Source organism: Oncorhynchus keta, chromosome 21 (genome assembly GCF_023373465.1).
Source record: "Oncorhynchus keta strain PuntledgeMale-10-30-2019 chromosome 21, Oket_V2, whole genome shotgun sequence".
NCBI lineage: Eukaryota > Metazoa > Chordata > Actinopteri > Salmoniformes > Salmonidae > Oncorhynchus > Oncorhynchus keta.
This window is the reverse complement of record NC_068441.1, coordinates 15,368,235-15,383,164: the sequence shown is the minus strand read 5'-3', so window position 1 is coordinate 15,383,164 and position 14,930 is coordinate 15,368,235.

Below are 14,930 nucleotides of genomic sequence, written 5' to 3'. Positions count from 1 at the left end.
AAAATTGCATTGTTGGTTAAGGGCTTGTGAGTAAGCATTTCACTATAAGGTGTTGTATTCATCGCATGTGACATTTAAGATTGGATTTTATTTTATTTGATATTTATTGGTTACTAACACAATGCATTGATAGATCCTTAGTGGGATAAACCTTAGATGAAGAAAAGGGGGTGTGGACCGCTCAAGAGCAGGAAACTCATAGCTTATAACTAAACTCATAAGCATTGCTAATACTATACATGAACGGCCGATCAATGCAATTTACATATTTACGAGTGTATGTCTTGTTGTTTCTCTCTGTGGTCGCCGGTCCGTCGGCTGGAGAGTCAATCGACAAAAGGTCTCTGGTTGTGTTCATAATGGATATATGTCAGGCGTACCTATGGTTATCGTATAGAATAGATGTTTCAGCGGTTGCCAGTATTCTTGTCCTAGGTTTCGTACATTTCCAGCTGCAGACTAGTTGTCACGCCTGCTCCCACTCTTCCCACCTGGCACTCGAGGGGCGAACCCAGGGACTCTGATGGCACAGCTGGCGCTGCAGTACAGCGCCCTTAACCACTGCGCCACCCGGGAGGCCAGGATTTCTTACTCCTGTAGTGAATCGATAGTCTCAGAGTTGAACAATTCCCAACTTTTGTAGCCAATGCTTCACGCTGTATGGTCTAGTACTTTGGTGGAGTTGTAGTTCTTAGCCATTTCAACATGTAGCGTCAGCTCCATATTTTCTGGTCTAATGGCCTATAGAATTGTAGCCATTCCAACGTGGGGAATCCATCCCAGCGTTCTCCAATGTAAATGTAAATATTGTAGGAAGTTGGTTTTATACTCTGTGGAAGAAAGGGCAGTTCTATGATGCCTTATGTGATGTCTGGGCTCACAGAGGTGTGGCCACTGACTAGTTAAACTTTATATGAAAATCCATAATCTCATTTAGAAGGTTAACCTCACATTACATCTTTTCACAAATAGTTTCATGTTTAATCACATATGTTTCACAACATTTAGATGTAAACCTGACAGCTGGGAAATGTACAACATTAAGAGATAGTTATGTGTGTTTTCTGTCCTTCATGAGATCACCAAATGAAACACACTCGACAAGACTGTCCCTTAAGTGTCCAGGGACCATTCCCACATTCTCAAAAATGTAAACATTGTTTAACTATTCAAACTTTTGATCTCCAAAGGTCTCTCTGTGTTCCACAGTTTACATTCCATTCTCAAACACTACAGAGCACAGGGGCAGAGTATTTTATGACCGACCATAAAACAGCTGACTTCCTGCTCTCCCCCTCCACGAGAAAGAGCATGCCGTAGATCCTTCAGATCGTCACGGTAGAGTTATGACACATTGTATGCTGCAGCACTAAGATTTCCCTTTAATGGAACTAAGGGGCCTAGCCAGAACCATGAAAAATATCCCCAGACCATTATTCCTCCTCCACCAAACTTAACAGGCACTATGTATTGGGGCAGGTAGCGTTCTCCTGGTATACGCCAAACCCAGATTCGTCCATCTGACTGTCAGATGGGGAAACGTGATTCATTACTGGCGTCCAATGACAGTTGACAGGGGCAGCTCTAGCAGGGCAGAAATTTGAAGAACTGACTTATTGGATAGGTGGCATCCTATGACGGTGCCACGTTGAAAGTCACTGAGCTCTTCAGTAAGGCCAATCTATTGAGATTGCATGACTGTGTGCTCGATGTTGTGGCTGAAATCGCCAAATCCACTAATTTGTATATATAGTGTACTTACCACACCATCGCGGTGTTGTTGCCATTCATACCTTTCCCATTGAGAAAAATGTATGAAGGTGACATCTAGATGGTTATCAATATTTGTTATTTTTTGTATGGGTTGTCCCCCTGCTTTAAATAAAATAATGGGAATAAAAAAAATGCCATGTTAGCTACCACCGGCAACACAGCTGCCTAGTGGGAAGCACCATAGTTGGCAGGCACCTCAATACAACACTGGTGACATGGTCGCTGTTTTAATTACTGTTGGCAACACCCTGATAACATAAATGGACGGAACCCGGCAAGCATCTCCATTAAACAATGCACTAGTCATTCACACTGGCTTATCGACTCATCGTGCAGCCTTATCAGTCAGGCAAAACTGTATTGATTGTCAACAAAATGTCACACCCTGATCTGTTTTACCTGTCTTTGTGCTTCTCTCCACCCCCTTCCAGGTATCACCAATCTTCCCCATTATCGCCAGTGTACTTATACCTGTGTTCTCTGTTTGTTGCCAGTTCGTTTGTTTCGTCAAGCCTACCAGCGGTTTTCCCGTGTACCTGTCTTTCTCTAGTTCCTGTTTCTAGCTTTCCCGGTTTTGACCATTCTGCCTGCCCTAACCCTGAGCCTGCCTGCCTTTCTGTACCTTTCAGACTCTGCTCTGGACTACTGACCTCTGCCTGCCCTTGACCTGTTGTTTGCCCCCCCCCTCCCCCCCATTTCTTGTCACAGCACCCTGGATTACTGACCTCTGCCTGCCCTGACCCTGATCCTGCCTGCCGTTCGGTACCTTTCAGACTCTGCTCTGGACTACTGACCTCTGCCTGCCCTTGACCTGTTGTTTGCCCCCCCCCCCATTTCTTGTCACACCACCCTGGATTACTGACCTCTGCCTGCCCTGACCCTGATCCTGCCTGCCGTTCGGTACCTTTCAGACTCTGCTCTGGACTACTGACCCCTGCCTGCCCTTGACCTGTTGTTTGCCTCCCCTCCTATTTCTGCAATAAACTTGTGTTACTTCACAACTGTCTGCATCTGGGTCTTCTCCTAAGCCTTGATACAAAAAGGCTACTACATGATACCATTTTTTCCCCCTAGACCCATAATGAGGTTGTTACAACCTAGCTTATGAATGACAGTTTACAATGTAGGTGCACGCAGGTCGAGAGACAAATTTGAGGTGACAGACAGTGACACATGGCCTGCATCTACCTGATATAGGGTACAACATTTTGGACAAATTCATGAGATTGGACAAATTCATGTATGTCTATCCCCGTTTTGTTCCATTTTTCAACAGAATCAGAGGAATGAATACACTTCTGACATGGAGTAAGCAGAGTTCACTTTCATAGCATCCACATTGTATTCCTTTTCACATCTATGTGCTCTCCTCTCACCTTGTCCCTTTTGCTTGTGGACTTCAATGCACAATACATCAGCTATATGTGACCAGGAGAAAAAACCTTTCCAAGCCAAGCCGCTACACACATCCCACATCATTGTCACCATATTAGCTAAAGTAGCGTCATAGTCAGTATAGCTAATGGAACTAAAGCGTTAGTAAACCCACTACAATCATGCAGTGACGTTACAGTGTACAGTCAGTAAGCAGTTACACCAGCAGGCCCCGGTGGCAATAAATTTATAAAACTAAAAGCTTACCTTGACTTGGAAGAGTTCCAGTGTTGTGTTGGAAAGTCATAGCCAGCTAGCTAACATAGCATCCCTCTGAGCAGGGTGTTTCAGTAGGCTAACGGCATTTGATAGCTAAGTAATTGAAACTGAAAGTGAAAGAAAATGACAATCTCTCTCTCTATTTCTTTCTTGCTTCTCTGTCACGTCTAATCAAGGTGGGGGAATCAGGCGCAGAGAGCAGATAGCGATATGAAAGTTTATTCTCCGGTGAACAAGAAACACGGTCAACCCAATACACACAGGGTGAACAATCCAACACAGGATAAAAGACGAACCGGAGAATAAGAACACAAGATACACCGACAGACATAGATGACAAATAAACAAAAAACCTACTATATATACAGACACTAATAAACTAAACAACACACAGGTAAAACCAATCAGACAAAACCAACAGATACACGAAAAGGGATCGGTATTGGCTAGTAGGACAGTGACGACGACCGCCGAGCACCGCCTGAACGGGCAGGAGAGCCAACCTCGGCGGAAGTCGTGACATTCTCCTTCATTTTGGAAGAAATTAATTTGTTCAAAACTGTTCAACTACTGTCTTTCTCTCTCTTTGAGTCAACTACTCACCACATTTTATGCACTGCAGTGCTAGCTAGCTGTAGCTAATGCTTTCAGTACTAGATTAATTATCTGGTCCTTTGATTGGGTGGACAACATTTCAGTTCATGCTGCAAGAGGTTGAAGGACGTCCTCTGGAAGTTGTCATAATTACTGTGTAAGTCTATGGAAGGGGGTGAGAACCATGAGCTTCCTAGGTTTTGTAATGAAGTCAAATTACACAGAGGATTACCAGCTACACAATGGTGCTACCCTACAGAGTGTTGTTGAGGCTACTGTAGACCTTCATTGCAAAATAGTGTTTTAATAACATTTTTGGTTACGTGATTATATTCAGTATAGTTACCTAAAAATTATCCACAAAAATACGTATTTTTTTAATGAAATTCACTGAGGAGGATGGTTCTCCCCTTTCTCCTCTGAGGAGCCTCCACTGACCTCAATGTAATGAGCCAGGTGTAGGAGAACAACTACAGCGCTGAGCAATTTCGACAACGCAAAACCAGCTAGTACACTTTTTCCGGCTATGAACCCAGCGTGACCAAATAGGAATTAATCCGTTGGTTGTTGTATTGCCTCACCTGAACAGGGGAACACAACTAAACATATTTGACAAGCAAAGACACTTTGGCTCAGTGTCAAAAACTCAGTGTTGTCAAACTTCACACATGTCTGTTCCCTTACTTCTCATCCGAAACATCTAAGCCCACTGACTTAAATACCTTCTGTCTGTAAGCCTGAAAAAGTCGAATATATTATCCATAAAGCAAAGTGGTGTCAGGTAAGTAGCCCGGTAGTCTATATTTTCCCCACTTTTCTCTTAAAATGTCATGTTGGCACAAAACAACTCAATATATGAATGTGTGCCTGACAAACGGCAACAGGTAAGTAAACAAGAAAGGAAAACATTATTATAAACACTATTATGACAACTATTCCAAAAAATGTACTCCCCCACCTCAACTGACATTGGATCAAGTGCTCCCTGAGCATGCACACGTCTAGGCAACTCTGGGGATATGGCTGAAGCATGAAAAAGCCAACTGCTCAGATGTTGCATACATCAACCAATGGTTGCATGCCAGGTCATCGGCTGTGTCATCGACTGACAGATTGCTAGAACATGATGTGATTAATGGCCACATGTACTCTTAAATCTCCATATGCAGCTTAGTCTTGTGTAGCCATACCTCCTTTTTCCCATAATATGGAAGCCTGGGGAGAATCTCAATTGCGTACTCCTCACATCCTCTCTCTTCGCCTCCTTTTCAAAACACATTGGAGAAGGTCAGAGGGGAGGGACCTCTGTCTTTCTCATGCAATAGGTTTTGAGAAGGACATAAGGACAGATGAGAGAGTATGCAATTGAGATCTTCCCCAAGTTATCGACGAGGCTCGGGGAGATTCTCAATTGGTTTGCTCAACTCCCCTGTCCTCCATCCTCTCCTCGCCTCCTTTTAAAAGGTCAATGGTAACCGAGGGTAGGAGGGGAAGAGAGGAAATCTGGAAACAAATGTGCTTGTATGAAATGACATTCTCCTTCACTCGCACATCGTCATTTATAGGGGTGGAATTGTACATTAAATATGTTAAGTAGTAAAAAGATATGTAACTAGTTGTGCTAAACATTTTACATACAATGATAAGTAGCATATCATTTCTAAATGTTGCATGTGCATGCTTTTCTAAACAACAGCTGATATAAAAGGGGTGTGTTAGGATACTCTTGTGCTTCAGACTATCGAGGAGGCAAGGACACTCCTCCTGTTCGCCTAGTAACTAATTGACACTACCTGACCACTTATCAGTTTCCGGGTCACGGAGAAGAGAGGACGGAGGAGTTGAGGAGAGGACGTTTTCTTGCCCAAATTAAAATCTCCCTCTGTACATCCAGAGGACAATTATAAGCCTTACAATTATAAACTCACATTCTAAATTCTGAGTTGAAATCTCAAAAATGAACCTTCAAATAATCAAAGTGGTGTCACGGGAGCCTGGTTCCGCTCTAGGTTTCTTCATAGGTCCCTGCCTTCTAGGGAGGTTTTCCTAGCCACTGTGCTTCTGCATCTGCATTGCTTGCTCTTTTTGATTGAAGAGAGGATAAAAGAGATTGAACGGTGAAATTAGAAAGTGAAATTGAACACATTTCCCATTTCTGGAATGGTGATCCTTTTACTTAGTGGTAAGACAAATAACAGATCGAACAGTGGCTGAAACATCTCCAGAATTCAGTTGTACATGATTTAAAGGATTGAGCAACAACTTCGTATCCCCAGGCAAGACAACTAACAAAAAAACAAGGAACCCCATCATTGCTAAGACAGTCTATTTGAATTGATAAACTCTTATTCTGCTATACCTCTTTCTCTCCCTCCATATTATGTATTTCCACATCATCTTTCCTGTCTATTTCTCCCCATCCTATTCACCCTCCTCAAATGTTTTAATTTTCCCCCTCTCCCCCAAATCAGATATTACACATTATCTTATGTTGTTGTTCCCAATGCGATAAAGTTAAATTGTTGCTCGTATTGAAATTGATTAAGAGTGAAAGAGACTGAGGAGATGCCAAATGGTTAATGTGATTGGGAATGACGGCCTTTGTCTACATTCGGATTAACAGCAGAAATCCAGAGTGGAGATAAATGACTGTCATACACTGGGACACTATGGGTTGGAGCTTCGCACCTTTGTTGCTCTGCCATTGACCTTGACGTACACAAAGTCCCGTGCTGAGACTTGACCAGAAACAACAGTAACAGGATAGTCAGTGTTGAAGGGTATCACAATAAGCATGGGGAATGATACATTTAAAGGCCTCTACCATGCAGTGGCACATTTATTTACATATAATTATCAAAAGTTCATGAATGACTTGACTTATCCTCATTGCATTTTTTATGTCATTGAGTACATGTCACCCTCCTAATTCATTTATAGACACAGCTAAATGTATTGCCAATTTAGATAACATATGTCCTTTCCCTCTTCACTACAGGCTGTATAAGAGTTTAGTCAGATACTGTACACAGTGTTCTTGACTTGTTTATTAATCATACCCATCTTTAAGTGGACCTGGGCTGACTGGATGGACTGTGAACTCCTCTCTGATATTCTCCTTCGCTTTTCTTTACCTGCCAGTGGCAAAGACCAGGACGGACGTGAGGCTCCATGTAAATGTAAGAGAAATGCAAGAAGAGGTGGAGAGTTGATATTCTGCTGAGGGTCTGGGCACCTTCCACTGCACTATGGTAGTGACCTTACGACCTGGCCTTGAAAATCATTCTGCAGCCTCACACACACACAGCCTGACCTCAGAGAGCACACACACACACACACACACACACACACACACACACACACACACACACACACACACACACACACACACACACACACACACACACACACACACACACACACACACACACACACACACACACACACACACACACACACACATACCACCATACATACACACTCACACACCCACACAGTGACAGAATTAGAACTGAGGAGCCATTGGTTCTGTTAGCTTCACCACTCTCTCTATTCCTCCTGCTCTCCTTTCGGGACTCAAGGAACAGGCAGAGATGACTGGATAAACTCAGTGTGTATTTATTGCTTTATTTTTAGGTCACTTGACTTTCAAAGTGGGAGAACACTGACCTGAATACAGGGTTGCTTTGGAAGAAAATTTGATTTTGTTATGACTTTAAGAAGTGAGAGTGCTGGTATTTCACATCTCAGTTCCAGAACTAGATTGTGTAACACTCATATAATACCATCATATGATGGTAAATTAATGTCAATGAGGATAGGAATATAACATTTACATTGGAGTATAGCTAAGTCATTTTCAAAACCTAATTATAACTTAAATAGATATAGGCCTGTGCATTCTCAATATGAGACAAGTGCTTCATGTGGGATCTGTGTGTGTCAGTGGCGTTCGATGCCGTTTAAGATGAGGGAGGATTCTTATTTTTTAAATATGAGCATGGCCTTATTTCTATGACAGCGTATTGGATGACTGTCATTCCTATTCCATTCACCCAGCTCATTGTAACATTGATTTAGGCTACTAAATGATAGTCAAATTTTCCTTTAACAACCTAGCCTATGAATTAAATTTTACAACGTATGTGCACAGGTCAAGAGAACGTTAAGTAATCAAAGTGACGGACAGTGACGCACTCATTCAATACCACCATGCACACTCTTGCCTGCATCTAGGGAGTAATCATTAGTCCAACACTTGCAAATGAGAATCTCTATTGGACAAATTCAGGTATGTTTATCCCCATTTAGTTCTGTTTGCTTCTTTTTTTCAACAGAATCAGCATAATGACTACACCCCTGATCACATGCTAACACAGTTCACTTTCATAGCAGCCACATAAAAAGTGCATGATCACTTTGCTCGTTGTATATATAATTCCTTCTCGCAACTACCTATGTGCTCTCCTCTCACTTTTTACCTTCAGTGCACAAGACATCAGTTGTCTGTGACCAGGCGAAAAACCTTTCTAAGCCAAATCTTCATATCATGACCGATAACCGCTACACACAGCCTACATCTTTGTCACGTTGTAGTTAAAATAGCTACTAGATCTAACGTGTTAGTAAACTTGCTACAATCATGCGTTACAGTGTACAGTCAGCGACCAGTTTAGCAGTTACATGGGCGGGCCCTGGTGGCAATAAATTAATAAAACCAAATGCTTACCTTGACTTGGAAGAGTTCCAGTGTTGGATAGCTATAGCCAGCTAGCTAAAATAGCATCCCTCTCTATATGAGCTGGGTGTTTTAGTAGGCGAAACTAGCTAGCTGCATTCACTAGCTAAAGGAATTTTTTTTTTTAGATACAACCAAATATCTCTCTCTCTTACTTAATTTTGGAACTGAAATTTTGGAACTGTTAAACTATTGTCTTTCTCTCTCTTTGAGTCAACTACTCACCACATTGTATGCACTGCAGTGCTAGCTAGCTGTAGCTTATGCTTTCAGTATTAGATTAATTATCTGATCCTTTGATTGGGTGTCAGTTTATGCTGCAAGAGCTATGATAGGTTGGAGGACATCCTCTGGAAGTTGTAATAATTTCTGTTTAAGTCTATGGAAGTGGGTGAGAACCATGAGTCTCCTAGGTTTTTTATTGAAGTCAATGTGCCCAGAGGAGGACAGAAGGTAGCTGTCCTCTGGCTACACCATGGTGCTACCATACAGAGAGTGCTGCTGAGGCTATTGTAGACCTTCATTGGAAAACAGTGTGTTTTAATCAATTATTTAATGTCATGAATATATTTTTAATGTTTCAGTATTTTTATTTTTATGAAATTCACTGAGCAGGATGGATGGTCTTCCCCTTCCTCTGAGTAGCCTCCACTGGTGTGCGCAATGATGCACACAACACACTAAACAACACAATACATGGTGGTCATGCTGGGGAAATACAGGGATAGAGAAATGAACAAAGGTCTATAGCTGTTTAATTATACATGAAGCAAATAAAATAAAAATCAATTAGGTATTGCTGTGGCATGAATAAATGGTGCATAATTGATGTCAGTCTGCTTGAATTATGCATCACTGTCCACAAATCTCCACATGAAGTTTGGAACCAGGGAAAGCTGAGGACAAGTATGATATATTCATATATTCATCCCCACTGGTTGTACTGTATGTTAATATGTGTGACTGTGTAGACACACTGTACATAGAGGGATGTATGTATGGCCAAGAAGATCAAAATATGCTTACGGAGAAGGGATTGAAAATATAGAAGACTTCAGTAGCATGTATCATTACTGTGTTGTCTTGTAATTAAGGTGGGTGAAGTGTGTGAACTGTATAATTCATCTAGAATGATTCAAACCAAGCACATACACATCTGGGAGAGCACCTGGCACATACTGCCATGGACCTTTTTCCCACGTCGGCTTTGGGTTAGGGTTCAAATAAACAGGTTTGCAGCTCCAAGTATGTGTACTGTTTAGTTTAGCAGGGGTTCACATGAGTAGGTGTCCCATATGTGCTGGAGAGGAAGATTTCTCTCTTTATTTACTGATCTATTTTTGCTGAGGAGACAGACGGTCCCCATTACAAAGAAGAACCATGTGACATCCCTGAACAGCACCACTGAGAACCAGATAATTAAAATGCATTTAATCCAATTCTGGTAATTAAAAAATCCAGCTGGTCACTTCTGGACTCCCACTGTCTGAGAAGACTAACAGAAGGTCAAAGGGTGGAACAGGAAGACTGTCTAAAGAGTCCATACATTCAGATGCTATGTATAGTAGTCAATAGAAAGAGTTTACATTAAGCTGTTATAGCTGCTGTTATAGCTGTTCATGAGTTACATAAGAAGTTGTGTAAACAAACTCATAATAAGCCCAGTGGTGCATCTCTGACTTATTCTATCAAACAGTAATTCTAGAGTTGGAGAAGGATTCAACATACTTGATTGATCTTTATTGCAAATCTAATGTTTGCACTAAATATTAATTTATTAACTTCTTATGGCTTGAATCCCGCTAACAGGATCGATATGACAACAGCCAGTGAAAGTGCAGGGCGCCAAATTCAAAACAACAGAAATCTAATATTTAAAATTCCTCAAACATGGAAGTATTTTACACCATTTTAAGGATAAACTTGGTTTTAATCCCACCACTGTGTCCGATTTCAAAAAGGCTTTACGACGAAAGCACAACAAACGATTATGTTAGGTCTGCACCTAGTCACAGAAAAACACAGCCATTTTTCCAGCCAAAGAGAGGAGTCACAAAAAGTAGAAATAGAGATCAAATTTATCACTAACCTTTGATGATCTTCATCAGATGACACTCATAGGACTTCATGTTACACAATACAGGTATGTTTCAATATATGTAAAGTTCAAATTTATATACAAACATCAGAGTTTACATTGGCGCTTTAAGTTTAGTAGTTCCAAAACATCCAGTGATTTTGCAGAGAGCCACATCAATTTACAGAAATACTCATAATAAACATTAATAAAAGACACAACTATTATGCATGGAATTATAGATAGACTTCTCCTTAATGCAACTGCTGTGTCAGATTTCAAAAAAGCTTTACCGAAAAAGCACACCATGCAATAATCCGAATACAGCGCTCAGACAACAAATCAAGTCACACAGATATCCGCCATGTTGTGGAGTCAACAGAAGTCAGAAATAACGTTAGAAATATTCACTTATCTTTGATGACCTTCATCAGAATGCACTCCCAGGAATCCCAGTTCCACAATAAATGTTTGATTTGTTCGATAAAGTCCATCATTTATGTCCAAATACCTCCTTTTTGTTTGCTGGTTTAGCCCAGTAATCCAAATTAATGACGCTCAGGCCAGACTAAAAGTAAAAAAAATCTGTCACAGTCAGTAGAAACATGTCAGTAGAAACATATATTATATATATTATTATATTATTATATTATTATATTATATATATATGTCAAATGAAGTATAGAATCAATCTTTAGGATGTTTTTAGCAGAAAACTTAATGTTCCAACCGGAGAATTCCTTTGTCTTCAGAAATGCAATGGAACGCAAGCTAACTCTCACGTGAATGTGCGTGACCAGCTCATGCCACTCTGCCAGACCACTGACTCATTCAGCTCCCATTCCCCCCTCCTTCACAGTAGAAGCATCAAACAAGGTTCTAAAGACTGTTGATCTAGTGGAAGCATTAGGAAGTGCAATTTGACCCCATAGACACTGTATATTCAATAGGCAAAGAGTTGAAAAACTACAAACCTCAGATTTCCCACTTCCTGGTTGGATTTTTTCTCAGGTTATTGCCTGGCATATAAGTTCTGTTATACTCACAGACATCATTCAAACAGTTTTAGAAACATCAGAGTGTTTTCCATCCAAATCTACTAATAATATGCATATATTAGCAACTGGGCCTGAGAATCAGGCAGTTTACTCTGGGCACCTTATTGATCCCAGCTACTCAAAATTGCCCCCCAGCCATAAGAAGTTTTAAGACACTGAAAACAGGTTTAAGTTGTAATAGGCCTAACTACTTGCATTGTGATAGAACTAGGGATCAGGGAAAAATCGATACAGGAGAGTATCGCAATATTATTTTTGCAGATTTTATATCGATACTGTGACTCCAAGTACTGTGTGGATTTGTAATTATTATTATATACACTACCGCTCAAAAGTTTGGGGGTCACTTAGAAATGTCCTTGTTTTTTTGTTTGTTTTTTTGTCCACTAAAATAACAGCAAATTGATCAGAAATACAGTGGAGACATTGTTAATGTTGTAGCTAGAAACTGCATCATTTTTTATTTAATATCTAAATAGGCGTACAGATGTCCATTATCAAATCAAATCAAATCAAATCAAATTTATTTATATAGCCCTTCGTACATCAGCTGATATCTCAAAGTGCTGTACAGAAACCCAGCCTAAAACCCCAAACAGCAAACAATGCAGGTGTAAAAGCACGGTGGCTAGGAAAAACTCCCTAGAAAGGCCAAAACCTAGGAAGAAACCTAGAGAGGAACCGGGCTATGTGGGGTGGCCAGTCCTCTTCTGGCTGTGCCGGGTAGAGATTATAACAGAACATGACCAAGATGTTCAAATGTTCATAAATGACCAGCATGGTCGAATAATAATAAGGCAGAACAGTTGAAACTGGAGCAGCAGCACAGTCAGGTGGACTGGGGACAGCAAGGAGCCTTCATGTCAGGTAGTCCTGGGGCACGGTCCTAGGGCTCAGGTCAGTTGAAACTGGAGCAGGAGCATGGCCAGGTGGACTGGGGACAGCAAGGAGTCCTCATGTCAGGTAGTCCTGGGACATGGTCAGGTCCTCCGAGAGAGAGAAAGAAAGAGAGAAGGAGAGAATTAGAGAACGCACACTTAGATTCACACAGGACACCGAATAGGACAGGAGAAGTACTCCAGATATAACAAACTGACCCTAGCCCCCCGACACATAAACTACTGCAGCATAAATACTGGAGGCTGAGACAGGAGGGGTACTGTGGCCCCATCCGAGGACACCCCCGGACAGGGCCAAACAGGAAGGATATAACCCCACCCACTTTGCCAAAGCACATCCCCCACACCACTAGAGGGATATCTTCAACCACCAACTTACCATCCTGAGACAAGGCCGAGTATAGCCCACAAAGATCCCCGCCACGGTACAACCAAGGGGGGCAACCCAGACAGGCCGACCACAACAGTGAATCAACCCACCCAGGTGACGCACCCCCTCAGGACGGCACGAGAGAGCCCCAGCAAGCCAGTGACTCAGCCCCGTAACAGGGTTAGAGGCAGAGAATCCCAGTGGAAAGAGGGGAACCGGCCAGGCAGAGACAGCAAGGGCGGTTCGTTGCTCCAGAGCCTTTCCGTTCACCTTCCCACTCCTGGGCCAGACTACACTCAATCATATGACCCACTGAAGAGATGAGTCTTCAGTGAAGACTTAAAGGTTGAGACCGAGTTTGCGTCTCTGACATGGGTAGGCAGACCGTTCCATAAAAATGGAGCTCTATAGGAGAAAGCCCTGCCTCCAGCTGTTTGCTTAGAAATTCTAGGGACAATTAGGAGGCCTGCGTCTTGTGACCGTAGCGTACGTGTAGGTATGTACGGCAGGACCAAATCAGAGAGGTAGGTAGGAGCAAGCCCATGTAATGCTTTGTAGGTTAGCAGTAAAACCTTGAAATCAGCCCTTGCTTTGACAGGAAGCCAGTGTAGAGAGGCTAGCACTGAGTAATATGATCAAATTTTTTGGTTCTAGTCAGGATTCTAGCAGCCGTATTTAGCACTAACTGAAGTTTATTTAGTGCTTTATCCGGGTAGCCGGAAAATAGAGCATTGCAGTAGTCTAACCTAGAAGTGACAAAAGCATGGATTAATTTTTCTGCATCATTTTTGGACAGAAAGTTTCTGATTTTTGCAATGTTACGTAGATGGAAAAAGCTGTCCTCGAAATGGTCTTAATATGTTCTTCAAAAGAGAGATCAGGGTCCAGAGTAACGCCGAGGTCCTTCACAGTTTTATTTGAGACGACTGTACAACCATTAAGATTAATTGTCAGATTCAACAGAAGATCTCTTTGTTTCTTGGGACCTAGAACAAGCATCTCTGTTTTGTCCGAGTTTAATAGTAGAAAGTTTGCAGCCATCCACTTCCTTATGTCTGAAACACATGCTTCTAGCGAGGGCAATTTTGGGGCTTCACCATGTTTCATTGAAATGTACAGCTGTGTGTCATCCGCATAGCAGTGAAAGTTTACATTATGTTTTCGAATAACATCCCCAAGAGGTAAAATATATAGTGAAAAACAATAGTGGTCCTAAAACAGAACCTTGAGGAACACCGAAATGTACAGTTGATTTGTCAGAGGACAAACCATTCACAGAGACAAACTGATATCTTTCCGACAGATAAGATCTAAACCAGGCCAGAACTTGTCCGTGTAGACCAATTTGGGTTTCCAATCTCTCCAAAAGAATGTGGTGATCGATGGTATCAAAAGCAGCACTAAGGTCTAGGAGCACGAGGACAGATGCAGAGCCTCGGTCCGATGCCATTAAAATGTCATTTACCACCTTCACAAGTGCCGTCTCAGTGCTATGATGGGGTCTAAAACCAGACTGAAGCATTTCGTATACATTGTTTGTCTTCAGGAAGGCAGTGAGTTGCTGCGCAACAGCCTTCTCTAAAATCTTTGAGAGGAATGGAAGATTCGATATAGGCCGATAGTTTTTTATATTTTCTGGGTCAAGGTTTGGCTTTTTCAAGAGAGGCTTTATTACTGCCACTTTTAGTGAGTTTGGTACACATCCAGTGGATAGAGAGCCGTTTATTATGTTCAACATAGGAGGGCCAAGCACAGGAAGCAGCTCTTT